This window comes from Paralichthys olivaceus, chromosome 1 (assembly GCF_024713975.1).
Source record: "Paralichthys olivaceus isolate ysfri-2021 chromosome 1, ASM2471397v2, whole genome shotgun sequence".
NCBI classification, from domain to species: Eukaryota; Metazoa; Chordata; class Actinopteri; order Pleuronectiformes; family Paralichthyidae; genus Paralichthys; species Paralichthys olivaceus.
Window position 1 is genome coordinate 1,320,904 of NC_091093.1, and position 26,133 is coordinate 1,347,036.

General features: G+C 43.2%; 1 long non-coding RNA gene across 2 annotated transcripts; it reads right to left on the bottom strand.

The window, feature by feature from the left end:
- Nucleotides 1-13,158: 13,158 nt before the first annotated feature.
- On the bottom strand, nt 13,159-19,059 carry LOC138412501 (uncharacterized). Of its 2 annotated transcripts, XR_011245796.1 has the most exons (6): nt 17,752-19,059; nt 16,659-17,658; nt 15,882-15,942; nt 15,228-15,780; nt 14,825-14,887; nt 13,159-14,738 (listed from the first exon to the last, which is right to left on the bottom strand). It is a non-coding gene; the product is annotated as an uncharacterized lncRNA (long non-coding RNA). The 2 variants fall into 2 exon arrangements; XR_011245323.1 differs by having other exon boundaries at nt 15,228-17,658.
- Between the last annotated feature and the right edge of the window lie 7,074 nt (nt 19,060-26,133).

A 26,133-nucleotide genomic window follows, 5' to 3' on the forward strand; every position in this document is an offset into this window, starting at 1 on the left:
TGGCGGTGCGGCCAGTCGGGCCACTTCCGACGGGAGTGCCCGCTGATGGAGGTGGGGCAGCGGGTCGGGGTGGCCGTGCCGCCAGCCTCTTCCCACGGCCCGGGAGAGACGTACCATATACCGGTATGTATGGGGGGGGGTACACACCAAGCTCTGCTGGACACGGGCTGTAATCAGACGATGATCCACCAGCGCTTGGTTCGAACGGGGGCATTGATGGAGGCATCGTGGGTGAAGGTGAGGTGTGTGCATGGGGATATTCACGAATACCCAGTGGTGACTCTGCTAATTTCATATAAGGGAAAAAAACATAGGGTCGAGGCAGGGGTTAGTCCCCGTCTCACGCACCCCCTGATTTTGGGCACCGATTGGCCGGGGTTCCGGGGACAGGCGAGAGCGGCGGGGGGGGTGCGTTCACGTGCGGTAGGGAAATGTGAGTTGTGTGCGGTGCTCACTGGGGAAACGGAGCCCGAGACTGTCGGGGGGGCGGCGGGAGTAGCGGAGCCTCGCCCGGAGGCTCCTCTAATCCCACCGGTGAGCCCCATGGACGATTTTCCACTCCAACAGTCTCGGGACGAGACCCTCCGCCACGCTTTCGACCAGGTGGTGAGTATTGACGGCTCCGCTGTTTCTCCGAACGCAGCACACTCTCACCCACACTTTTCGATCATTAGGGACAGGTTGTATCGTGTGAGCCGTGACACACAGACAGGAGAAGAAATCACCCAGTTGTTGGTGCCGAAAAGCCGTCGGGAAATGGTTTTCCAGGCGGCTCACTATAACCCCATGTCCGGGCACCTAGGGTGTGAGAAGTCACTGAACCGGATAATGGCCCGCTTTTATTGGCCGGGCATTCGCGCGGACGTGAGTCGGTGGTGCGCGTCTTGTCGCGAATGTCAGCTGGTTAACCCGCCGGCCACACCAAAAGCGCCGTTGCACCCTCTTCCACTGATTGAGGTACCTTTCGAGAGAATTGGCATGGACCTCATCGGGCCATTAGACCGGAGTGCACGGGGACATCGCTTTGTGTTGGTTCTAGTGGATTACGCAATGCGATATCCCGAGGCAGTGCCGCTGCGGACCATCTCCGCGAAGAGCGTGGCGCAGGCACTGTTTCAGGTTATCTCCCGTGTCGGGATTCCGAAAGAAATCCTGACGGATCAGGGCACCTCCTTTATGTCACGTACACTACGCGAGCTGTATGAATTGCTGGGCGTCCATTCAATCCGGACTAGTGTTTACCACCCACAGACCGACGGGCTGGTGGAGCGGTTTAACAAGACACTAAAGAACATGATTCGTAAGTTCGTGCACGAGGATAGCCGCAATTGGGATAAATGGTTAGACCCTCTGTTATTTGCAGTGCGGGAGGTTCCCCAGTCCTCCACAGGATTTTCTCTATTTGAACTGTTGTTTGGCCGGAAACCTCGGGGCGTCTTGGACCTGGTAAAAGAAGACTGGGAGACGGGTCTGAGCGCTTCCAAAAACGAGATTCAGTACGTGCTGGACCTGCGAGCAAAACTCCATTCACTTGGGGTATTATCACGGGAGAATTTGCTCCAGGCCCAGCAACGTCAGCAGCGCCTGTATAACAGAGGGACGAAACTAAGAACATTTGATCCGGGAGATAAAGTCCTTGTATTGCTCCCCTCCTCTACCTCCAAATTACTCGCCAAGTGGCAAGGGCCCTTTGTGGTCACACGACGAGTGGGGGAGGTAGACTATGAAGTAGTGCGGTCTGACAGGGGTGGGGCAACACAGATCTACCACCTCAACCTCCTTAAAAAGTGGAGAGAGGTGGCCTCTGTTTCTCTGGCTACCACGGTGATCGAGAGAGATGAGTTGGGACCGGAGGTATCAAAACCGGATTATTCTGCCCCGGTCAGTTATGACGACCATCTCTCGCCAAGCCAGAGAGCAGAGGTTGCGAGAGTGCAGCGGCGGTTTGCCGATGTGTTCTCCCCCTTGCCAGGACGCACTACGCTCATACACCACCACATAGAGACCCCCCCGGGCATGACGGTGCGTTCACGGTCCTATCGTTTGCCGGAGCACAAGCGGAAAATTGTGCAGACGGAGCTTCAGGCCATGCTGGAGATGGGGGTAATAGAAGAATCCCACAGTGACTGGTGTTGCCCCGTGGTGCTTGCGCGCAAGACCGATGGGTCAATACGGTTCTGTGTGGATTATCGGAGGGTGAATGCGGTGTCCAAGTTTGATGCCTATCCAATGCCCTGGGTCGACGAACTCCTGGACCGGCTAGGCACGGCTCGCTTTTTCACGACACTGGATTTGACCAAGGGCTACTGGCAGATCCCCTTGTCTCCAGAGTCCAAGGAAAAAACGGCCTTCTCCACTCCGTACAGTTTGTACCAGTTTGTCACACTTCCGTTCGGGTTGTTTGGGGCCCCAGCCACATTTCAACGCCTCATGGACCGGGTTCTGCGGCCACACTTCGCATATGCTGCAGCCTACTTGGATGATGTGATCATTTATAGTGAGACCTGGGAGCAGCATATGCGGCAGGTGGGGGTGGTGCTCGAGTCCCTGAGGTGGGCGGGCTCACGGCCAACCCGAAGAAGTGTGCGGTGGGACGGAGGGAGGTACGGTATCTGGGGTACCGCTTGGGGGGCGGACAGGTGCGGCCGCAGGTAGAGAAGACCGCAGCGGTTGCGGCCTGCCCGGCGCCCAAGACGAAAAAAGAGGTCAGGAGGTTTTTGGGTCTGGCCGGTTACTACAGACGCTTTATTCCAGCCTTTTCAGAGCTGGCCAGCCCCCTGACCGACCTGACCCGAAAGGGTGCCTCAGATCCGGTCCAGTGGACGGAGCAGTGTCAGCTGGCGTTTGAGAGGGTTAAGCTAGCCCTCTGTGGTAAGCCACTGCTGTATACTCCTAACTTTTCTCTCCCTTTTGTCCTGCAGACGGACGCCTCGAAAAGTGGGCTGGGGGCCGTTTTGTCCCAGGAGGTGGAGGGGACCGACCGCCCCGTACTGTATATTAGCAGAAAGCTGGTTCAGCGGGAGAAGAGTTACAGTACGGTGGAAAAGGAGTGCCTCGCCATTCGGTGGGCGGTCGGGGCCCTCCGCTATTATCTCCTGGGGCGCCCTTTCACCCTCTGGTCGGACCATGCCCCGCTCCAGTGGCTCCACCGCATGAAGGATGCCAACGCGCGGATCACTCGCTGGTATCTGGCTTTGCAGCCGTTCAACTTCAAGGTGATCCACAGGCCGGGTACCCGGATGGTCGTGGCCGACTTCCTCTTCCTCTCGGCGGAGGGGGGGGGTGGGCTTGCGGCCGGCGGGATCCCGGCCTGAGTCGGGCGGTGGGGGTATGTGGCGGTGGGGTATGGTTAGGGCGCCAACTGCTGGACAACAGGGAGGAGTGGCTCAGCCGGTGATCCGACAGCTGGGCAGAATCAGGTAATCAGGGCAATCAATAAAAGCATGCTTGTAACCTGGTTCTGCCTCTTGTAGTAGGCTGGCGTCCTGAGACCTGGAGAGCGGCGGACGTGTGCGTGCGTGAGTGGGTTTAAAGACCCACCAAGATAAAGAGAGATATCGATAGACATATATATGTGTGTGTGGGTTGCCAAGGAAGGCAACATAAATAAAAGACTTTACGCAAGCCATTCTCTCCTCCCGTCATTCCCCGGAGTGGGCCGAGTTTCCCACAATATGCAATACCTTTAATGTGAAATAACTCCATACTGCACATTCATTGTCTTGGTAGTACACTGTTTAATCCCAAACCATATTCATATACATAATTGAATATCCACAGAATATAAGGACACACTTTGTTTGAAAGTAACACTTATCTCTGCAATAATGCCATACTTTTATGTTTCCTGTCATTTTATTAGGGACGGACGAACCTGAGGGACACAGCTGTGCTGACCGTGTTCTGTCTCTTATGGCAAAAAAGAAAAGAAAACACTGTTTTTATCTAAAGTTTATCAAATCAGAAAGTAAAAGATGAACATTGTTGTGATAACAGTGTTAATTTTACCAACCATAATGGATATAGAAATTGACTCAATATTAATATCATGTTGACCAGCCTGAAGCTGCCGATCTCCACCATGTTGCTGCTGCCACAGTGGGTCTGGGGACAATATGTGTTGGGGTGCTTCATGAAAAAGTCATGTTAAAGGATATTTTATGCTGAAATCATTGTCACATCTGGAGAAATTAAGGAACAGAGGAGAAACACGATTATTTACAGATACTGTACAATACAATAATTACCATACTTTTGACACATGTAATATCAGCTGTGTGAGGCAGCTAAGACTGGTACTTAGTTTATTCTGTGTTCATCTGGTGGACGCACCACAGATTTCAGCCATTGTACAAATAAAATATATATGTACATATAAAATGTCTTTCTACCATATCTGTAATATTCAAGGTGATAACCTCCCACAGTGCTGTTGATAACAGTCCACATCAAGTTCCTCAATTTCTCTCAGTGTGAAAACAGATAAATATATAATAAATATGAGCACTGTTTACAACAGTGGTGTGTGGAGATTATAATCACATCTAAACTATCATATAATTACATATCTGCACTGAGTCTAATTCACTGTGAATTCCATAACAGACTAAAAAAATAGGTTGTGATAGTAATGGTGGTTATACGAGCCTGTATCAGAACATTTGTGAAACATAGTCATCACATGCAACTTACACATGCAGCTTATTAATATTAACTCATTAAAATTAAAATCAAATGACAAAACACAACCCTTTACTAAAGATAGTTAACTTGCTTCAAACTGTTCATTAGACGTGTTAAATAAATGGTAAATTACCACAATAACATTAAAAACCACTTGAGGCATATAAGTATATGTAGTATGATTATGATAATAGATGAATCAATCTGTTTTGTTGTTGTATAATTTCAGGGTAACTTACCTCTGTTCGGTTCACTCAGCCCACCTAGCGTCCACTCGCGCGCCTCCTCTTTGCCCATTTATGGGTTAGCCAGGAACTAGGAGGAGTCAGGCCCGGCAAGATGGCGCTGAGTCAAACCCACTACGGGCCTCATTTTCACTCTTCAGAAACCAACGGGTGACATCACAGACACTACATCCATCTTTATATACAGTCTATGGCTGCAACACATAAGATTTCACATTATGTTTTGAGTTTGTCATTATTTGTCTGCAAGTATAACCAGAGATCTTTTTTCTTCTCAATGGAATAGTAAAAACAAAACAGCCAGAAGAAACATTGTATCTTTAATATGATAAAAACCAACAAAGCAAAATGAAAATCTGTCACATAACTTCTACAGCACACCATGATTTATTCAGTAAATGTTTTCAGTTATCCTTTCTTTATCAACTTGTTTACTTTTAGTCTATACAATACATTGATTGGCCATGTAATCAATCAATTAATCAATAAAATGTTATTAGTATAACCCATATTAACAAATCACAATGTCATAGGGCTTAACAAGGTGTGACATAGCAATAAAACGTAGCCAGAGGACATGCTGATGGTGGCAGAGAGGAGCTGGCAAAACTCCTTCCAGAAACATGAGACAAACTGTGGTCCTCTGTCTGAAACGCTATCACTGGGGAAACCATGGATCCTGAAAACATGATTCATCATGACCTCTGCTGTCTCTTTAGCAGAGGTAAACTTGTGAAACGAACCAGTGAAATGAAATGTGCCATTTTTGAGAAGCGGTCAACCACTGTCAGGATGCTCGTGTTACCTCGGGAAGGTGACAGTCATACAAAATCCACAGAGGTGTGGGACCATGGTCCTTGTGGAACAGGCAGCGGGTGAAGGAGCCCCATAGGGGCCCGAGGCGAGGTCTTATTTCGAGAACATACTGGACAGGCCGCCACAAATTCAGCGACAGCCTTTTCCATGGCAGAACCACTGCTTGATCACATTCATAGTCCGCTTGACACCTGGATGTCATGTGAGCATGGATGTGTGAGCCCAGTGGATTACCTTTGACCGTAATGACACAGGTGACGGACTAACAGCATTAGCCTGCTTCACATCCAATTTTATCTGCCAAGAAACCACTCCAGCCACACAGTTCAGTGGGAGGATTGTTTCAGGTTCTTTTGCAATAGGTTCAGAGTCATATAAGCCGGACAGAGCATCAGGTTTAGTATTCTGTGAGCCTGGTCTAGGGATGTAACGGTATGGGATTTTACAGTACGGTACGGTGACGATGTTAGTACAGTATACCACAGTATTTCACGGTGACGGTATTTTATTTTTTTAAAGATATTTTTGGTACTAGGGGCCATGAAATAACCAACAAAACAGACAAGTATCATTCTTAGAAGAAAAACAGTGCTTTATTTAAGCAAAATGTATGTGTGTGTCTGTCTGTAAACCACCATAATCTCTCTCTAACCATCCGGTTGTTTTGGGTAGCTAAAAAACTCCCAAACAAATTAACGGAGTCCCTTAGCCGGAGGATAAAGAGGTGGTGAAGTAGGGGACACTGGGTCAACTGGGCCCGCGGGTAAATCTTCCTCTGGTTCGGAGTCTGCCATCATCAAGCCACGCTTTTTTCTAGCTTCCTAGATCATGTGGGTCTTGTGTGTGTTTACCAAAACTACCTTTTTGATTGGACTGTCACTAAATCAACTAAAAGACGCTGACCATGCAGCCTGCCCTGAACTAAATGGAATATACATTTGAGCAGCACACAGGTAGGAAACGCTTTTTCAATCTACTGCTGCAGCTGTAAAATTAGATTATAATGTGACTGAGTGACGACTGACCACCACTGATCTTAATGTGAAATGTTTTATTTGTGAGTTCCCTACTCGTGTAAGTGGAGTTGCGCTTGCAGCGCCGCATAACATTAAAATAATTAATTAATTACCGTCACTGTGAGCTTGGAAATCTCACAGAGTCCATCTGGCCTGACAAGAAATTAAGTCTTTTAGATTTCTTGATGAACTCCAGGTTCTTGTGGTCTGTCCACACTAAAAAGCAGCTTGTAATTGTTAAATGTGCTGCTCACACTAACAAAACTGATTCTGTTTCACAAGGAAATACAATGGCTGACGCTGCAGCCAAACAGGCCGCGGTTTCCTCTTCCTCTATGGTAGACCAATGTGCCTCAACATGACCCAACAATCCGATTCCAGCACCTTCCACTAATGATGTCGTGAAAATGCAAAATCACACTGATGACGGAGTGAAATATTAAAGGTTGTGCAGTTAATGCAGAGCCTGGTTTGTGGCTCCACCCTGATGGTCGACCTGTTTGCCCTAGAGCTCTCCTACATGTGCTGGCACACGTTGCTCATGGACTAGAACATGTCGGAAGAGGGGTAATAAATGACGTTATTCGCTCGCAATGGTTTGTGCCTGGCATTACAAAAGTCTCCCAAACACTTGTGGATAGTTGTATGATATACCAACGGACCAGAAAGAAGAATAGCACAGTCAAAAATGTGCATTTAGAACCTCTATCAGGGCCTTTTGTAAATTTGCAAATAGACTTTGTACAAATGCCAAAGTTGTCAAGGCTACAAATATTTGTTAGTCATAACAGATCACTTCTCGAAATGGGTGGAAGTTTTTGCAACATGAAAAGAAGATGCAAGAACAGTTGTGAAATGTCTGCGAAAAGATCTGATCCCTAGGTACGGAGTACCATAGGAAATAGATAGTGACAGAGGTCCAGCTTTTGTGTCAAAAATCACTCAAGGTCTGTTAGCTATCTTAGGATTTAAATGGCAGTTACATGTTTCTTATCACCCACAGAGTTCAGGTCAAGTTGAAAGAATGAACTTAACTATCAAAGAGATATTGACCAATACTGTGATGGTGACGGGTCCAAAATGGCCTGACGCACTGCCTATTGTGCTGTACTCTATTCGAAGTGCACCAAGTGCGACAACAGGACTAAGTCCTCATGAGGTGTTAATGGGGAGACCAATGTCCCCCTCTGAAACCAAACAAAACTACCCTGCTTTGGACAGATGAGTTCATGATTGACTATGTAAATAAGTTAACTGAGATTTTGAGAAAATTTCACTTACAGGTGGCTGATAGGCTCCCCAAACCGGGAGTGGAACCAATGCATCTTTTTAAAGAAGGTGACCAATATCTGCCGAGCTGATTTAATTACACCACACTGCTCCACATCACTCATATGCAAATGTACGTTGAGCTAGGCTTCAATTATAGAGTCCAAATAATACTGGCTCAGACAAATTATTCAAAACCTTCTGAACACCAGGTGTGTGTTCCCCAGCCATATTCTTCCAGTATTCTGGTTGAGGCTTTAGTCTATGTGCAACCATGGTTTGGCACTAACTCAAATTTCAAATTCAAATTCAATTCAATTCCTGTTGGCAGCACAAGGGGAACCTGTACATGTATAGGTACTGAATGTTGCTCCTACATCTCTGACGCAACAGCTGAAGTACTAGACATGGTACATGACACAGCACGAGGCATCAAAGAATTACATGATAATCATGGTTTCACTTTTTGGAACTTTTCAGGTGTCTTTGGGTCATTGGGGTCTGGGCTGGTCAAATTCTTAACTACCCTTGTTGTCACACTTCTCCTGCTCATCCTCCTCTGTTCATGTTTGGTTTCAATTATCAAGATGATAGTTAAGAAAACTACAAGGTCTGTTATTCAAGCACCCCGGACATGAGTAAGAGCAGACATTGCTGCAGCTGTGCGGTTACAAGGTACTATGATTATCAAGGTCTTGATGAGTGGGTAAAGAGTCCCCAGGGGTGGACTGGCCATCTGGCATACCGGGCATTGTCTGTTGACCCAATGTGGGCCGGTCTGGTCCGCTATGTTTTTTTTTTTTTTTTTCTCTTCTTCCTCTCTAAATTCCCTCCAATTGGGCCGGCCAATTGCAGTGTGTTGCCAGCATCGACACATATTATTGGCCTATTTTTTTGTCATTGTCAATCAATCATGGGCTGACAGGCTCAGAAAGCCCTGACAGTGCTGTCAATCACAACACAAACCAGGGTGGGGCGGGACCTCATGACATTGGCAGGGGGAGTCGCGGGACCGGCTGCTGCTGAGACAGAAACTTAAATTGGATAATAAGAGTAAAAAATGCCCGGGTGGCGCTGAGAAGCATCGGGAAAAAAAGCTGAAGTCTCTGGAGGTGGAGGCTGCTAAATGTGCCAAACTGATGGACCTATTTGGTGCCAGGTTCACCAGCACGAGCGAGGAGGACTCGACAATGATGAGTGAGTGGAGGCAGACATGGTAAGTAACGTTAGCCTGGGGCTGGCTCGGCTACATTTTTGAGACATGTCCAAAACAAAGTAGAAAACGCTGCATAAGCTAGCCAGGCCACTCAGGCTGTGTGACGAGCAGTAAGCACAACAGTTCATTCATACGGATCGGTCTCTCATTCATTTGTCACGTGACAGGCAGCTCAGGCTGAACAGTACGTTTGTTTGTTTGTTTGTTCGTTCATTCGTCATTCGGATCGTTCATTTGTCACGTGCCCTGAGCTGCCTGTCACTACTTTGTGAAAAGTCAATGCACTGTTAATGTTGTGAAGCAAAGAAAAAAAAAATATGAATGTGGTGTACTTATTTTTTGTGAGAATTTCTTGTACATGATTCTGTGGTTTTGAGTTTCCCCATCCAATGATAAAGTGTGTCAGCCCAAAGACAGGATCACCTGAGAGGGAAACAGCTGTAGAGAGTGAGGAGTGTGTCAGCCCAAAGACAGAATAACATGAGAGGGAAACAGCTGTAGAGAGTGAGGAGTGTGTCAGCCAAATAACTGATTTTTTTTCACAACCTGATCAGAAAAATCTCCAGTCATTTTTAAACTATCACCCTCAGCAAAAAAGTAGTAATCCTGTGGTGCAGAAAGTATTCTGTAGCAGAGACGGCACCAGTAGAAAGTGGCTGACGTACTGTCCAGAGCGTCACATGCTGTATTGTTTCATTTGCATGGCATTGGAGGCATATACACCAGCGCACAGAGGAGCTCGAGAGAAGCAGTGCACACAGAAACTGTGCTGAAGCTTACCTCTTGAAATCCACCAGTGCTGATATCAGCAGTGTGTTTGGTGGCAGTCAGATGTCGGCGCACAGAGAGCAGGTCAGAAAGAGGTGGCAGGTTTTAGAGCGCATCATAGATGTCATCAAGGTTCTTGGGAAGAGGGGGCTTGCATACAGGAGGTCAGAAAATGAGGCAGCATATACCCTGGAAGACCACACAGTTGATCATGGTAATTTTTTGGAACTCATACTTCTACTGGGGAAGTATGATTTCTGTTTAAAAGAGCACCTGAACAGCTGCATTGAGAACAGCAAAAAGTTGCATTTGTCTGGTGGCACAAGAGGCAGAGGCTCCCTTGTAACTTTACTCTCCAAAACCACAGTCAACTCAGTGATGGATGCAATTCACCATCTGATTCAAGAAAACATCTCCAGTGATATCAAGAAAGCAGGAATGCTTTCAGTTCAACTGGACACCACACAGGACATAACCTCTCAGGATCAATGCTCTATAATTGTGAGGTATGTTAGTGATGTTGTTCATGAGAGGCTTGTTGCAGTGCTGAAGTGCAGTTCATCCACTGGACAGGCCTTTGTTGACATGCTGTCAGAAGTACTGGACAAAATGGGCCTCAGCAAGACCATGTGCATTGGAAATGCGACTGATGGGGCATCAAACATGCAAGGCCAATACAAAGGATTCTCCTCACTGCTGTCTGCACAATCTCCAAACCAGGTGCATGTATGGTGTTACGCACATGTACTAAATCTGGTGCTTGCAAACACAATCCAGATTGTTATTGAGAGTGGGTCCCTGTTTGCGCTCCTCAATGGCATTGCGGTATTCATCAAAGAGTCATATCAAAGAATGAATGTGCGGGAAGAGTCAGGCAGAAACAAAAGACGTAAATGCCTTGCTCCTATTGGCGAGACACGCTGGTGTGCCAAGCATGAGGCACTGAAGAAGGTGTTTGGCTCCTTTGGAAAGCCGGAAGATGGGCTGTATGTTGATGTGCTGTTGACATTATCAGCTATACAGAAACAGGCAACAGTGAAACCATGTGTCCATGTCATGGAGGATATGCAGAGTCATTGTTCAAGTGTGAGACGATCTTGACGGCTCAAATCTTCCTCCATATTTGAACATACCTTTCCATTGTCTAAATACCTTCAGACGGCAGGATTGGACATCCTCTCTGCTCACAGAATGGTGGCATCGACACAGGATACGCTGATTTGGAGTTAAATAAATTGACTTTTGGCTTGAGAGGTTTGTGTGTGGCCTCCCTTCTTGGTGCCATCTTTGAGCTAGGTGGTAACAGTAGTATGCATGAGAGAAGACGCCGCGAGATTTGTGGACTTCTGTGTGGTGTCCGCTGATAATGTAGTGGGCTGGTCTGGACAGAAAATGCCAGGGCTGAATTTTTGTCCCAGTCCACCCCTGAGAGTCCCCCTATGGATGACATTGCTTAAGAGCAGGGGTATTCAACAAAAATTTTAAAAGGTCCAGTTAGAGAAAATTTCCTCAAGCCAGAACATCATAATACATATATATCTATATATATATATATATATAGATATATATATATATATTGAAGTAGCCTCATAGTTGTATCAACATCTGCATCTGACTGTTAAATTAAACAAAGTACAATTCAAAAATATTTATTGTCACTTTTGAATTATACATTGAAGTATACATGTGTACATTGAACTACACATATAATAATAATAATAATGTTTTTCTCTTATTAGATTAAAGAAGGACTGCAATTAAAAATAAAATAGAGAAATAAAAAAATAAAGTGATTAATTTAGGAAATGTTTACAATAAATGAATATAAACACATCTTAACAATTGAACAGTTTTACAGTTTCTCTTTCTTCCCCTCTTATATCTTAAGCCCCAACTTTCTGTTGTTCAGTGAGAGAACTGAGCTCTAACCTCTCCTGCCAGGACTTTAAATCTGGGCTGAAATGGTGTCAGGGCCATTCACACAGCCTATAACGATATTTAGTTTTAATTATGTTAATTGTGGAGAAAGCTGCCTCACAGCTGTATGTGGACCCAAACATGGTCAACATGAACAGGGCTACTTTCCTCAAACCTGGAAAAGCTGTCTCAGAGACCATTTGGAGCCAGAAAGTGGCAGGGTCAGTTCTGCTAAACTGCTCTTTCAGGGCCATATCTGCTTGCAGATCAATCAATTGCAGCTGGAGAGGCCCAGCATTTACCCACCTGAAGTGCTGTGTGACTTCTTTTGATAACCCCTGACATCTGTGATGAGAAATGGGTTCTGAATGAACATGGTGAGCTGCTGTCCAAAGCTGAAGCTGTCAAAACATTTGCTGAAATTTACAATTAGCTTATCAACAAAGTCAACAAAATGAGACATATCTCTCTGTCCCTGAACCTGTCTCTGCACTACTGGGAAGTGTGCACAGTCTCCCTGCAGGTCTTCCTTGAACACCTCAAGTTTCCTCTGAAAGGAGCGGACAGCTGTCATCAGTTCACAAACTGAATTATCCTTGCCCTCTAGCTTCATATTCACTTCATTCAGATGTGATGTGATATCAACCAAAAAGGCCACATTATCCATCTTTTTCTCATCTTTTAAAAAGAGAGAAAACTGTGTTGCCCTCTGACTACTCAGCTCTGCTAAGAAAGTTGCTACTTCCCTTCTGATGGACCAAAAGCGCTCCAACACCCTGCCTTTGCTGAGCCATCTCACATTGTTGTGAAGTAAAAGATCATCAGCGTTTGCCTCAACTTCTCTCAGGAATTCCCCGAGCAAGCGATGCTGATAGGAAGAGGATGCCATGAGAAAATTTATCATTTTCATCACTGTGTTCATCACCTCAGCGTGCTCATCAGACAGGGTGGAGCACAGGACAGATTGATGAGGTCGGGATTGTCTTCTTTCATCCTTGCTAAAGCTCCTTTCTCTCTTCCTATCATGGCAGGGGCTCCATCTGTGGTTATTGAAACTACTTGTTTTGGCTGTATTCCTTGCTTTGTTAACATCTTAATTGCCATGTAGATGTCCTCTCCTCTTGTTCTAGTCTGAAGTGGAGTAACACCTAACAGGTCTTCACAGAACACATTCTTGTCTTTGCTGAAGAACCTTACATAAATTAATAGCTGAGCATTGTCAGACACATCAGTGGACTCATCTACAGCTAAGCCTACACATGATGCCTTAGGGATAGCTTCATCCAGCTGGGTTAGCACATCCTGGGCTAAGATTTCTGCTTTCTTTGTGGTTGATGATGACGACATAGGTATTTGCCTAATTTTGTCACAGAGCTCTTCTTTTTGTTTTCCCTCAAGTAAGGTCTCTGCTACTGCACTCATGCACTCTTTGACAACCCCTCCATCAGTAAATGGCTTTTTGTGTTGACCCAAAATCCAAGCAACTCTGAGGGAACATTCATTAGCGCGTTGTTGGGCAGTGAATGAATGGGTCAGGATCCTGGTTGATTGCTCATATTGGGATCTGAGAATGGTTATTTTCTGTGACCTCAGTTCAGACTTGAGTGGATATGTTTGATGAAGAACTTTGTGTTTTGTCTCATAGTGGCGTTTCACATTGGCACTTTTAATGAGAGCCACGGTCTCTGAACATATGAGACACACTGGTTTTGTGCTCCCAGTGGGAAGAATGAACATGGATGAATCTGTCCATTCCGGGTTGAAAGCTCTATTTTCACTATCCACTTTTCTCTTCTTAGAGAGCGCCATTACTTTTCTCTGTCTCCCGCTCACTCGTCTCTCCATGTCCTCTCCCTGTCTCCTGCTCACTCGTCTCTCCGTCTACTCTCCCGGTCTCTGGCTCACTTGTCTCTCCGTGTCATCTCCCTCTATCGCTAACTTCCCTTTCCACCTGTCACTCGCCTCTCATCTCTGTATTCAGAGTCACGCTGTTGTTTACACAGATTTGATTGGCTCAGCAGCATCATGTGGGATGGCTTAACTCGCATGCAATTGGTCTGTAAGGTCTGCTAAACAAATGCCTTAAAGACTAGGAAAGCTGTGCTGGTTAAAATAGAAGTTCCCCGTCAAAATGTAGAATCCCTCAGTAATTTATTGATTATAGGTCTGGGTCCGCATAGGACGGCGTCTGGGTCCGGACCCGGACCGCGGTCCGCCTGTTAGTGACCTCTGCTTTAGAGGATGACAGTGAAAAAGAGACTTATTATTTGTTAAAAAAAAACATTTCTTAAGGGATCAACCAGAGGGCCAGATGGAGAAATGGTATGTTATTTCCTAAAAATAAAGTTTAGGAGGAACATATTATTTAAACTCCAGTGTTGATTCTAGTCTTATGCATATATTTATGATTTCAGCTGTGCATTGTATGTTAAAAAAAGAAATAATAGATATATATATATTGTGGATAAGAAGCCACTGCATGCATTGTATGTTCTAGCAACTTTATAGTCGAACACAACTCACTCATCTGTGCTACATACACAATAGGCCGAATAATTCCTTTGGTCTATTTCACAGAATGTCCACATGAAACATGAATTTGAAGGGCTCCAGGATTGCTTCCTTTTCAAATTCATCCACTTCTTCTGTCCACACCCTCCCATATTGTAAAGCAGCCTCAAGCTGTTCCTCCTCCCTCATGCATAGAACATCAGGCAGGTCCACTTTGGCAGAGAACAGTTGTTGGTTGGCCTGAACCCACTCTGCTGCATGCCTGCAATCATGAAGAATCCGATCTTCAACCGAGTCCTATGGAAAAGACAGAAAGAAAGATGTCTGTACCATAGCTGCTGCACCAACAGTATGTGACCAATAAATACTGTGAAAAAGCTTACCCCTTCCACTGGTGTGTCCACATCCGCAGGTCTGACTGAGACCTCTGCCTGCTGCTCTTCTTCCTGAAAATATATAGATAAGCAAAATGATCAGTTGTAATATTCAAAACACAAGCTCCAAAAAGAAGAAAAAGAAAAGATCCCATCAGTACCCTCCTCTAATATGTCTACCTAGACATATTAGAGAGCTCAACAAATGTAAATTTTCCAATCCAATCATGCATTATTTAGACACTTCATTTTTTAAATTGCAGATAGCAGGTCTGACCTTATCTTGTGAATGACATATTCTTTAAAGTGACCCCACAATTGCAGTACAAAAAAGAAAAAAGAGGCAAATGGAAATGCTGGCCTGAAACAAAAGAAAAAGTCAATTGGAACTCAAACAAAATTAAAATCTGACCTCAGTTATGTCATCAACCTTCCTTTTCATCAGCCTAAACACTGGTGGCACCTCACCTCGCAGGAGGGCTTTTGATGCATCTGTCCAGTGAGCGATCAGCTTTCCATGGCTCAAAAAATGATTAAACATTAGAAATAAATAAACATTTCTTGTAACAACTTCAAGTCAAATATCAAAATCTTTGCGGTCTCACCTTCCAAGGTCAAAATTTTCCAGAAGGATGATACACCACCACTGCGCCAAAAGTGGCATGTCCATCTGCAAAATGAAGATCAACAACAACAAAAAACCTCACACTGTCATAATAAATGTTTTGTTGTTGTAATTTTTAGCTTACTTTGATTGCATGAATCAATTTACAATAGAAAAGTCATAGGGAGCATCCAGTGTGGTGTAAAGGGCATTCTAGGAATAAAACATAGTCATTTTAATTTAATGCTGATATCTTTAACGCACACAGAATTACACAAATAATTAACATATAACAAATGATGTCTACTACCATCAACATGAAGATGCCACAGTCAATCCCGTATGGTTGTCGTGGAAAACCCTAGATATCAGAGAGAAGTCAGTTATGTAATTATTATTTTACAGTATTAAAGTATTCAACTATTAATATATACATATATTATACATACTTTATACTCTTACCTGAATTTGTAATCCAGTTTTCTCTGTCCAGTTGACAGGATTTAGTGACTGGGAAAGGTTTCTAAAAGACAGTTGCATTAAAGATAAATAATAGTCATTAAAATTATCAATATGGGCTCTTTTCATGAACATGCATCACTGGTTACGATTCGGTACAAACCATCCATGCATCCCTTTCCATGCATCCCTTTCCATGCAGTCACACTCCACACATCATTTCAACAGGCTTTTTATGGTGCCAGTTTCTTGACTCAGTTGTATGAAATGCTAATGTTGGTAGGTCATCATGTTAGATCTGTAAAACTAATATAAAATGTCTAACCATGATATGATACACAAAACTACAATTACACTTATATTGCACTATAAAAAGGCTGTCAAACAGATCTGAATATGATCTGGTTAAAAAACAAAAGACTGAACTCTTTAGAACAGCTTTGGAACATGAACTCTAAAAAGCACACACAAAAAAAAGTGTTTGTTAGTGACCTCAGCAGTCCCCTCATCTCCTTATCACCAAATCTTAAAGGTGCTTGAGTACATTTTGAGTCAAGAAAGACTATTTCTCTCTTTGTTGGTTTCAAAACCTGTAATTGCAGTTAGTGATATTTGAACTCAACAATGTGTGAAAGGACAGCACAACACAACACAACACAATACAACACAATACAACACAACAACAGTACTGTTATAGAAAATGAAGATACTTTTGTTAACATTTGATATAAGTTTTCTGTGACATGCAAACCACCAGTTATAATAAGCATCAGTACTTACAGAGAGCAGGAAATGCCCAGGTTTCCACACAGGAATGACAATGGCATCTCTGATTCAAGCATCATTCTAATACAAAGGAAAGGTTTAAAAGCAAACTGGTAAAATACATATGAAATATAATTTGAATAAAAATCAGTAGCACAAGTTGCACTTACAGGTAAGCTTGCAAGTGGATCACACAATGTTGGTTTTCGCCAGGTTGGTACAACATAGAGGTCAGCCATAAAAATGGTTTTCCATTTTTATAGAATACATTTCAAATGTGAGCAAATACCCATATTATATAAAAATGAAGAGCATATTCCGAAAATAATATTTATGTCTTATACCTATGATTGAGCAATTTTCTCAATAACTTCAAAGCACCCATTTCCTATCTGCAAACCAAACAAAAAACAAAGAGTAGCAATGATATACAAACATAATTAGCTCACAATTAAATAGGTTCAAATGTTAACTCATGGTTGATTCCATTTCCTTCTTCAATCCAAGCCCCCAGAAGTCAGTTCGGGTCAGGCAACCTTTTCTTGTTTTTACAATGAGCTCGCCTGCTGGGTTTTCAGTGTCCAATATGTATTTAAGCTGATGATTGTTGAAGAAAAAAACAATATCATAACAAGCATAATATTTAAAATTATAATATAGGAACATGGGTGGTAGGGCTTCAAGATGAGAAGCACATATCTATCTAATATATCACACAGCTCTTTCTTTCCTCAAGAATACATACCAGCTGCTCTTGGGCAGGATGAAGCTTGAAGGTCCATGATGCTCTGCATGGTCTCACATTCTCACATTTTGTGATCATTTCACAATGTGGTCCATAGGCATTAGTGTCTATTAAAGGGAATTAAAACCTAAAATCTTGGCAGTACTACTTTGTGTTTTTTTTAAACCTACTACGTACCTGTGTTTGGGTCAGTGAGGAGCCCATGTAGCTGCTGAGGTGGTCCAGAGACTGCAGGATGATGCCCTGCAGGCATATCAGGTGCTGGGGGTCCTGAGGTTTAAGAAATCATTATCAGGCAACATAAGCATTATATTTCAAATTACTACTACAAAACAAAACATATCTCTTTAAATTAGTTTTTACCAAACACTGCTTGTCCAAATTTGTCCAGTGTGATGTCTTGCAAACGATGTGACTCGCGTCCTCTCTGTAGTTGCTTTTCCAAAAGCTGTGCATTCGTTTTGTTGTTTCTGTGATGTATTAGGTTTCTCATCAAAAAAACGTGTGTTGAAGGTGCCATGTTATTGAGGAAGTAGTTGTTTTTGCGCATACATGAAAAAAGTTGCTTGGCCACCTGGCTATTCAATGAACCCTGAAGTTCTGGAACCAGGTTGATCCTCCTTAACACTTCCTGTGGGTCTTTGGTATTGGCCTCATGGAATCTGTCATACAAGACATAGTCGTCTGGGGAACCAGTGCATGGATGCCCATCTTTATCAGGATTCTGCAACATTTCAGTCAGCCATGGTAGGGAGATCTTGAGTTTGTTCTGCTGAGCTGCTGTGATGTTCTGTGGTGTCGATGTAGCCAATCTCCCTTCATGTGGCTTGAAAGGTATCACAGTTGGCCAACGTAGGTTGACATGAGTTGCCAGACCCCGAGCAAAGTCATAAACAGTGACATTTGGCAGGTGTTTCCAGGATAGAAGGAGGTCAGCAAAATCTCTTGGAGACTCTGCACGCAGGTTAAACTTCAAGCTGTACACCACACCATGTGGGCAGAGAATCACTGACCACCCACCTTCAATGATAAATTGAAAAAAAAAGTTTAATAGTAAACATGCAAGTAGCTAATCTTAGGTAGTTATCATGCAGTTAAATCTAACCTTGCCAGATAATACCCAGATTTTCTTGAATATCTTGTCGTATGAGTGTTGTGTCTTCATCTCCTGCCTGAGTCTAAGAATCAGATCCATCCGCGATCCCTTCACATCCAAATTACAGGCCTTGCACAGCTTATGCACAGTTGAAACCTTTTGAAATACAGACAAGAAAGATGTTACTGCACAATGCAACTCAAACAAACAGTACAGTTGTTGTCTATACATATAGACAACAACTGTACCTTCTGCTTCATGAGCTCATCCACCAGGTGGTCCTCTGACACCATGCTGACTTCAGCTTCAGTGGAGGACTTAGCAGAGGATGCTTTTTCAAATTCTGTGTTTAACGCCATCTCAGATTGACGTGTATTCTTTCCAATCCATGGGCCCTAGTACTCAAAACTAGGTCTTACACTGAAGCTGTTCTTAGCACGACCTGTGAAAAGTACACAAGACATACTTAATATGCTAAAGTGCATAGCATCATTTAGTGAGGGTAATTACTAATTTACGGAAAAGTGAATATGTACATACTCTGGACAAAGCCACGAGAAATCATCTCCAGCTGTACAGAGTCCCAGAACTCTTCAATGTTAACTTCACCAGTGAAGTTCTCTGGGGCATCTTTAATGTCACTCACTGAACAAAGTAATTAATTTAACAAGTTTGGAATATACAATGATATAACTCTTTCCCAACACACAAGACACTAACTTACCAGGGAAGTTGAATACTCCTTTTTTGTGTAGGTCCATGACAACTACTGGAGGATAGTAGCCACAGCAAACACAAGAAAAAGAGTAATCATGGCTTGTCAATGCCTCAAAGTGGCAGTAGGCGGGCAGAACTGTATCTCTGGCAGGAATTTTCGCCTTCCTTAAGCCTTCAAGTGCATTTAATACCTTAGATACTGAGACGTTGTTCTACAGAAGTGGCAAAAACAAAACAAAAAAACATGTTATGCAAGATTAATGCAGACAAATATACCCACACACATATTTAAGTATTTGTCATAAAAAATATAGTGTACATACCTGTAGGTTAAGTCTCAGGTATATACACAGCTCAAGGGTCAATACAGTATGGTCATGGAAGTTATGTAGACCGTCCTGCCATTCCTGGTATCTATAGGTCATGTGACACACTGGACATCGCCGGAAATAGGTTGATACATCTGGTGTAACTAAATCATGAATATATCATCAGGACTGCGCTACATTCTCTACAAACTTCCATAATAGCAGACAAAACACAAATTACTTACTTTCAATTACCCCATTCATGGTGATTATTCTGGCTCTTCTGGAGATCCTTGCTGACTTCTCAAGATTTACAGGTCCTGGACAGAGTGCACAAACTGTCTCTGCTGGATGCAATTCTGTGACATAGTCTGTGAGTGCTCTTGGTTTTACAACATCATCTGGCAGGTCAGCTGGAAGATTTTTATGTCTGTATATATACTCTACCAGTCCTTTAAAGACTTCTGCTGATGGTGGATAGACAGTATCTTGATGCTTTTTTGGTGTACTGGTGCTGGTTTGTTCTGTTCTGAAAAAATCCTGGTTCTTTTGAAATAAATGCCATTTGCTTATATTTTTGTGGACACATGACATCCTTGGTTTGGCACAAGGGCAATGCCATGTGTTTGCTGATGAATTGTAAGTGACAAATATCCTCCTGAGGTGACTGTAGTAGTGTATACTGGGCTCATAGACTGAAAAACAAAATTGCATTGAGCTTTCCTCAAAGGACACCTCAACACAGAGAGGGACATGTGCTACCTGTGCATATTTTTGCCTTCTGACACAGGTTGACTTTTTGGAATCACCCAAAAACTTTAAGTGCACCATTTCTGCCAGTACTTCTTCTCTGAGGCAATCTTCTGTTGCTATGTCTACACAATATTGTAAAGAGCGGATGTGTTCACAATGTCTAAAAAATCAATCCACTTCTTAATGCCATTTTGGAGTACTCCTTGGAGTCCTCCAACTCACACTGAACCTTCTGTACTCGGCCCCAGGTTTTATTTTGTACGTGCATGGGGACTGAAAAACCATGCTCTCCTTTCTGAACTGCACAAATCCCATTTTTTGCATCCACACAGACACTCTTCAAATGATCCGTTTCTGTTACATCCTTTGATTTATTGGGGTGCTTCCCAGATGTGTGTAGCCAAGTTTTTCTTCAAGCAAGTTATTGAACAGAGGGGACATTCAACCTTTTTCAGTTTTGATTTTTGATCTTGAGTCTCTTGAGCACTATGGACCACAGAAGAGGAATCCAAAGGAGAAGACGATGTTGTATGAGTGTCTGCTGAGGAGTGGATGGTAGATGATTGGGCAGAGGGAATAGTCGATGTGGTTGTACGTTGTTGCACATGAAGGTCTGGAGATGGGGATATTGTGGTTGCGGGGAGCAGAGGAATGGATGCAGCAGATGAACTTTGCAGGGAGGGCAAGGATGAATCCTGACTCTGTTTTGTCTGGGCAGCAGCTGAGGTGGAAGTTTGTTGTATGAAACAAGACTTCAAGTGTGCTTCCATGTCTGTCCTTCTAATGATGCTTTTGTCACAGATAGGACAATGACAATGGCCCCCACTCCTGCAGTTCAAATTGCAGCGACAGATCTTCTTATCTAAGAGCAAGTCAAGAAAATGTTTATATTAGACAATGAAAAACAAGTCACATGAAAACACGCACACAAATCTATGTGTGTGCACATGTCTATCTTTAATCTAGAATGCAATGGCATTACCTTCAAATTCAATGGCATTCTTAATGTGGACCTCCAAATGCCGCTGAAGTCTGGCTGGATGGCTTGGTTTAAAGATGTCTTTGGGACAAATGGGGCAGTGGAACTGACTGCAGCATGTTGTGCAGCGTTCCACAGCAGGTATTCCACCCGATTGAAAAACTGAATGATGCATCTAAAAAGCACATAAAATGTATCATGTGTTTGAATTATAGTACTTCAACTTCAATTCAATTTAATGTATACAGCCTGCAAACTTAGGAGAAGAGAAACTTTATTAATCCCTCAAGGAGAAATTGTTTTTTCACTCATTTTTTATACATGCATTTTAACCCCGAACACAGACACAAAGGGCTCATAGACATGCAATGTGGAGAGATGGTGGAGTGATGGTCAGCCCTGGAGGAGCGCCCTGCGAGCAATTGGTGGGGTTCGGTGCCTTGCTCAAGGGCACCTCGGCAGTGCCCAGGAAGTGAACTGGCACCTCTCCAGCTACCATTCCACCTTCCATACTTTGGTCAATGCTGGACTTGAACCAGCCACCCTCTGGTTCCCAAGCCATTCTCTATGGACTGAGCTACTGCCTCCCCAAAAAGTGAACTCTCCGACCGGGACTCGAACCCGTGTTGAGAACGCCGAACCCTAACCACTAGACCACCAGAGAAGTAACCTTCTGGGTATCACTTATTTAAGGGAAGTAATAATGACTACGAAAGTACTTATCTATTGAAAGTAAGTATTTTCATTTAGTACGTTATGTTCAAAGCAAAATATACTCAAGTATCAAAAATAAAAGTACTGATGTTGCAGTAACATTTCAGTTACTACTGGTTTTGTTTTATTACACTGTAGTATACAACAGAGGTGGAAAACTGAAAAAGTACAAATGTGCCATGTCGTTCTGCCACATTTTGATTCCACTTGTGCACTTAAACAGGTGATATCATTAGCTGGTCGACCTCTGGCAGAACATCATAGAGTGTTGCATCGTGTTGGTAGCTTGGTTGTCTCACATATCACGTTCATGAGTTCAGAAAGACAAGTTTTCAACGTTGTGACTATGCGCAACTAATGCAAGGAGAGTTTGCAAAAATGTTTTATAATGTTATATACAAACAAATGCGAACAGTTACTTTACGTTATGCCGTAGAAAGTTAAGAGTCCTTTGGTGTTGATGCTAACAGTTAAAGTTAAAGTTAACTATGAAGTCATCTAACTTAGATTCGGTAATTTGCATCATTAATGACTTCTATAGCGCTACTATTTTACGGCACCTATATCAACGAAGGAACACAAGAAACCATGCCATTTTCTTTCTGTAGATAATAAAAATCTCCAACTCACCGCTACTCTGGGCACACGCTCCCTCACTGGTCTCTCTGGAATTAAAAGGCTAGTAAATGTCCCTCTCAAAATGTCCTCCCCACCTCACCACCCCAAAAAAACGTCCTCACTTCCCGTCCTGACAGTGGAGGTGTCCTGACAGTGGAACCTGCACCGGAAGCGACCTCACAGTGGAGGTCTGCAGCCAGGACCCTCTCGTGTTTCCTGCCTTCTGTGTAGATAGTTTTTATACCTCTTTTGTATTTTGTCACTTGTCTTTGTCTGAACTTGCACTATTAGCGTCAACCGAGATCTTTAGCTCACGTTTTGCCTTGACCTTTACACATCCTCTCTTTCTTAAAATATGACTCATCCTGGTCTAGCCCATCCAGCAGGATTTTATTACTTGGATTTGCAGGGGCATTAATAATCCAGTTAAATGTAATAAGGTGCTCCATGACCTCCATCAATTGAAAGCTAACATAATTTTTCTCCAAGAAACTCATCTCAAGGTATCAGATGGGTGTGGCAGTTGTTCCATTCCTCACTTTATAGTAAGGCAAGAGTAGTGGCTAGCTTACTTCATAGATCAGTACCCTTTACATGTTCTAATATGATCACCAATCCCAATGGTAGATTTGTGATTGTCAGTGGCAGGTTTTTCAATACGAATGTTCTTCTTGTTGATATGTATGCTCCTTACTGGGTGGGACAATGGTGATTTTTTCTCTGCACGCCCTGATATGTCCCCCTATATGTTGATCTTAGGTTTGTGGTGGCAATTTCTGTAAAAACAAGCACAAAGTCAAACACTTCTTTCTGTAAGTTTAATTCAGCATCTGCAGATGGACTCACAGTACACATCACCTGAATGACATACACAAATGAGCAAAGTACATGGGAGAATCTGTGTTCTTATAACACAAGGCCAAATAAGTCTCTTAATCCATCATAAACCCTAAAGTTGCCCTTTAACATAAACCATTTAGGCAGTCCTCTACATACACATCTGCTCATGCAATTATTCATACAAAAATTTAAAATTTCCATGACAGGTTCATGTTCATATAATACAATACAATAATATAACAAAACATCAGGAAAGCTGAGTCTGTGGTTGGCTCTAAGCTTGTCACCCTGGAGGAGGTGGTGGAGGACAGGATGCTGGCTAAACTGCTGGCAATCATGGACAATCCCTCTCACCCCCTCCACAAAGTACTGGACAAACTAAAGAGCAGCTTCAGCCACAGGCTCATTCAACCTCGCTGCTATAAGCAACGATACAGGAAATCGTTCCTCCCAACCGCAATAAGACTCTATAACTCATCTACCTCTGTCAGAGCCATCATCAAAGAACAACCAATAACTGTTGATGAATTGTCTAACGCTGTTAAATCCCTTCAATTTGGCAGAAGCCCAGGGCCGGACGGCTATTCAGCAGAGTTTAATAAAAAGATTTTTTCCAAAATTGCCTCTTTTATGGATGCAGAGATAGCGTTTGACAGGGTGGAATGGAAATACCTCTAAATAAATTTGGCTTTGACTCTGTTAGGACTAACAACACTCAATCAGGTTATTTTTCTCTGCAACGGTCAACACGTCAATGCTGCCCTTTAAGTCCCTTGTTGTTCGCCCTCACTCTAGAACCCCTTGCAATCACCCTTTGCTCTAACCGTCAAAGGTATAGTCTTCAAAGGTATAGTCAGATATGGACAGGAACACAAATTGGCTTTATATGCAGATGATCCGTTTCAGCTGCTCTTGCCACTATCAAATTATTCGGTCATCTATCAGGATACCAACTGAATCTCAGCAAAAGTGAATTGATGCCTTTTTTAGACGCATTGTATCTCAAGCGGGTGCAGAAAAAATAGTCCACGCATTTGTTACTTCTAGGTTGGACTATTGTAACTCTTTGTTATCAGGTTGCTCCAATAAGTGTCTTAGGACTTTGCCGCTAATTCAGAATGCTGCTGCACGTGTTCTAACAGGAACCAAGATCAGAGATCACATCTCTCCTATTTTGGCTTCTTTACATTGACTACCTGTCAAATCTAGAATAGAATTTAAAATTCTTCTCCTTACATACAAAGCTCTTCAGGGGCAGGCACCATCATATCTAAAAGAGCTCATAGTACCTTACTTCCCCTCCAGAACACTGTGCTCTCAGAATGCTGGGTTCCTTGTGGTTCCTATAGTCTCCAAAAGTAGATTGGGAGCCAGGGCTCTCAGCTATCAAGCTTCTCTTCTGTCAAACAAACTACCATTTTGGCTTCAGGAGGCAGACACGGTCAACACTTTTAAGAATAGACTTTAGACTTTCCTTTTTGATAGAACTTATAGTTAGTGCTGGCTCAGGTTATCCCTTAGTCATGCTGCTATAGGACTAGACGGCCAGCCCCCCCCCCCTCTCTTTCTCGCTCTATTATCATCATCATCTGTAAACATACATGTCTCATTAATGCATGTTACTAATTAAACCTCTTCCCCGGAGTTTCTGTGCTCTCTCGTCCAGCAGGTTCTCATGGATCATGGCTGCTCCCAGGTCATGGATCGTGGTTGCCACTACTGCCATGGCCCTGCCTGACACCCACCACTACTTTTATTATTATTATTATTAGTCATAATTCTATGACAATAATATTAACTTGTATATTATTGTAGCATTGTTATAACCCACCACTGCTAACCACTGCTACTGTAATCATTGCCATTCATTGTAATTGTACAATATGTTTCTGTTGCTCTGTTCTGTACACGTGGCATCTATATATATCTATATTAAAGCCCTCTGAGGCAAAATCTGTTTTGTGAATTTGGGCTACACAAATAAAATTTGATATGATTTGATTTGATATAGCACGTCTGTCCGTCCTGGAAGAGGGATCCCTCCTCTGTGGCTCTTCCTGAGGTTTCTTCCACCTTTTTTCCCTGTTAAAAGGGTTTTTTTGTGGGTTGAAGTTTTTCCTCACTCGAACCAAGGGTCTAAGGACAGAGGGTGTCACTCCATGTACAGATTTTAAAGCCCTCTGAGGCAAAATGTGTTTTGTGAATTTGGGCTATACAAATAAAATTTGATTTGATTTGATTTGATGTCACTCAATGTGGCTGCAGAAAATTCCCCTTTACTTGACTTATTTAAATTTCTTAAAGTAGTTTCGTCTATCTCGGTGTGCATGTTACAAATCAATTCAAAAACCTCTTCAAGGCCAACTTTACCTCTCTGTTAACCCGTACTAAGGACGATTTTGAAGGCTGGTCTTTGCTGCATCTCTCCATAGTTGTGAGAATTAACTCTATTAAAATGACTACCCTCCCTAAATTTTTATATCTCTTTCAATGTCTACCAATATTTCTTCCCGATGCATTCTTTAAAAAGATGTGGAATAAAAAGACTCACATGATACAAAAACAACTTTTGCAGAGGCCCGAATCAGATGGAGGACTAGCGCTACAAGATTTCAGGTTCTATTATTTGGCCTCTAATCTTAGACAATTTGGGTAGAGATGGAGGCCGCCTTATCTTTACCGGCAACATTGTTTTCTCTTGCTTACTCCTCCATCACAGG